Here is a 3,224-nt window from a genome sequence, read left to right as displayed (position 1 = left end):
AAACTTTTCAGTATTTTAAACATTGCTGCAATGAGTAACTCTTGCATCAGTGCTTTGCATTAGGTCACACATGTCATAAACAGAGGAGACAACAGTAAACTCCAAAACCTGGACTCTTAACCCCTCTGGTCTTCTGTCATGATCTGCTAAGGGAGAAGAAATTTTAGGCCCAAAGTTATGGAAATCCTTGCAATTCTAGTGACATTAAGTGGCTTCATCATAAACAAAATTAAACTACAAATGGCAAACTTAGAAGAAATAATTGTATCATAAAAGATTAATAACGTTTATATGTGTTTTAATTAGGGCATGTCCAGAGTAGACTTTAATAAGAGTAGCTCAGGGTATGCTCTGGGAACAAATTTCAATGACTTAATATAGCAAAAGTTTGTGGGGTTTTTTTCCCTCATTAGAGACACATGTCCAATATGGATTGGTGAGGGGCTTCGATCCATGAAGTCACTCAGGGGCCCAGACAATCAAAGGTTCCATGATCTTTTGGTGTCACACCAAGAAATTGATGCATGTCTTCCTGGATCACTGTAGCAGGAGGAAAGAGAACATGGAAAATTGAAACTTGCTCTTAAATGTGCTGACCAGAAGTAACACATTTCACTTCTATTCACAGCCTTGTGCTAGAACTCACTGCAAAGTCTTGTCAAACTGTAAGGGGCCTGGGAAAGTATGTTCCCCCTAAGTGTCCAAAAAGAAAAGAGAACCAAGTATTAGTAAGCATTGAAAATCGCCATTGTAATCTATTTTTCTAGTCATCATGAATTCAACTAATTATACTACAAAAAAAAGAAAGAAAGAAAACATAGAATAATCTTTTCCCCCAGGGAGAAAGCCTAAATCAACATCCAGTCGCTGAATCCAAATTGAATCCTGGGTCTCAAGGTGATGGGAACAATCTCGCCATCAAATCTGTCTCCTCTTGGTCCAGAGTCCTCCTGCTGGCATGCAGTGGTGAAACAGGGGCAGGTTCACTGCAATCAATACCCCATTTAGAACAGAGAAGAGTGGGAGACACAGAGTCACTGGTTAGTAGCAATTCTGACTCCAGCTGGGTAGACCTTGAGATGTCTGAGGGGGCTGGAGTGCAGCCAGGACCTCCTGATGATGCACCTGACTCTGCCGTCTGGGAGGAGCTCCCTCGTCCCTTACTCTGTGGCTCTTAGCTCTGCCTTCCAGACCTTCTCCTTGGCCACCTCTGCAGTGGGGGCTGGAAAATATGTCCTCCTTAGGACCCAAACAGCTTTCTCAGACCTCCTGCTTAGAGAGGGTTAGCATTTTATTTTCCAACGTGGGTGATTTGATAAAATATTATCCCAAGCAAAGATGCTTCTCTTCCTTAGAATAATTTCAGTGTCAACTATTAATAAGTTGTTCTTCTTTTAGCCAACATCATTTATAACAGGAAAAGTTCAAAACAATCTAAATGTCCAATAATAGGGGATTTATTAAATTAACTGTTGTACATCCATAACACACCCACGATACGTTATTAAGTATTAATAATAGGGGTTATAAAGTTGTTTATATGATGCCATTTTTTTAATGAAACAGAAAAAAGAAAAGACAGAACAAAATCTAGAAACATCTCCAAGAGTAAACTCTTCTTAACTCTGTGAAGTGGATTTGGTATTTGCTCAGTTGCTTTTGTTTTGTATGTGGTGGGTGGTGTTTTGTTATCCTTTATGCTGATTTGTATGAAGTGATATTTCTGTGGTAAATATAACTTTATTCTATAAAATACAAATATTTTAATGTCAAGTTTTTTGAAATTTCTTCTGTTGCCTGACAAAACCTATTCAACCAGCTGTGACTGCCTGGGTAGATCACATGTTGTGCAACTAGTATGACAATTTATACAGACACACATGAATTCTTGGGCCCTAAAGTGACTACATGGAATGCATGACCATTTTTAGCTAGTTAGAGACTTCCCTGCTCTGAATATATGTCGTGTGTGCATGTAGAAGAAAGAGTGAGATGGGGTTGGGGGGAGGGAGAGAGAGAGAAAGCCTGCCTGTCATAACATGTGCTCGACGCTTCCCTGGGAGGTAAGATCCTGTCGTGTGCCACGGTGGGAAGACGCTAGGGCTTGGAATCCAAAGTAAGTTACAAATAACTCAAGCTCTATGCTCGACAATAGCCTCAATATGGGGCATCTCTTAGCTTACCCCAGATGCTGTTTTCTCTCCTATAAAATCATCGCAAGGAGTAATAACCACCTGACTGGATCTTTGTGAGAACCAGAGATGATACAGTTGAAAACATTTTGTAATGTATAAATCGCCTCCCCTAAGGACTCACTTCTAATCCTGCCAGTCTCCTTAACAAATATTACAGAGCTTAGCACATAGTACGTGCTCAATAAGTACTAAAAATTGCCTTCTTATAGCTTTGGAAGGTCTAAATGATGCCAAAATCTAACAAATAAAGTCATGTGAAATCAAGTTTTTGATGTTTCTGTCATTGGTTCACTCTCACCTCCCTCCTGTGACCAGCTGTCACCCTCAGAGGGGTTTCTTTTATGGGTGAAGTCGTATGACCTGTAAAGAGATGGAGCAGAGCATGCACAGTTTTTTTTTAAGTATGAAATCTAATAGAGTAACATTTTCTATCAAATGTGGGGGAAATAAAACATCTATGTGCCACAAATTATCAGGTCTGCCACAATCCATTCCCTTATATGAATCCATGAATTACTTTCAATTCTTGATTCTACTGAGCCACAGAAGTCTCCAAACTGATATCCTGCTATTGCCTTCAATAGTGACGGAAGATGGAAAAGTCATTTCTTTAATGAAAATTTGGTAGGAAACAGTTTCTTTGTGCCTCCTCCTCCCCCATCGAGTAGTTTCTGGCATTCAAATAGAAAGGGGACTCACTCCTATAATTTGTCCAAACCAAGATATATCTTGAGATGACAGATAGTGCACAATTTGCTTTTCAGAAATAGAGTCCTTGCTCACAAGTTCTGAAGGAGGAATAACTGAATTGACTTGTGAGAAATCAAAAGAAAAAAACTTTCCAATCTCCCAGCAAGCACAGAAAAAAATATTTACGTGATTATAAAACCTGCACCCTATCACAGGTCATGGTTGAGGATCGTTTCAAAGGCAATTTACAACTTATTCTAATCTGATTGCCTTTTCTATGTTTTTAGATATAGAGTTTGATTCTAGGCCTGGATATGTTTACAGAAATGCTGGAAAATG

At 39.2% G+C, this 3,224-nt stretch overlaps 1 long non-coding RNA gene across 1 annotated transcript; it reads right to left on the bottom strand.

The window, feature by feature from the left end:
* Positions 1 to 312: 312 nt before the first annotated feature.
* Positions 313 to 2,556, bottom strand: LOC123649876. Its single transcript, XR_006739168.1, has 3 exons — positions 2,494 to 2,556; positions 647 to 693; positions 313 to 540 (listed from the first exon to the last, which is right to left on the bottom strand). It is a non-coding gene; the product is annotated as an uncharacterized LOC123649876 (long non-coding RNA).
* Between the last annotated feature and the right edge of the window lie 668 nt (positions 2,557 to 3,224).

Source organism: Lemur catta, chromosome 14 (genome assembly GCF_020740605.2).
Source record: "Lemur catta isolate mLemCat1 chromosome 14, mLemCat1.pri, whole genome shotgun sequence".
In the NCBI taxonomy this organism is placed as follows: Eukaryota; Metazoa; Chordata; class Mammalia; order Primates; family Lemuridae; genus Lemur; species Lemur catta.
The sequence above is the reverse complement of the archived record's forward strand: the minus strand, read 5'-3'. Positions and strand labels throughout refer to the sequence as shown.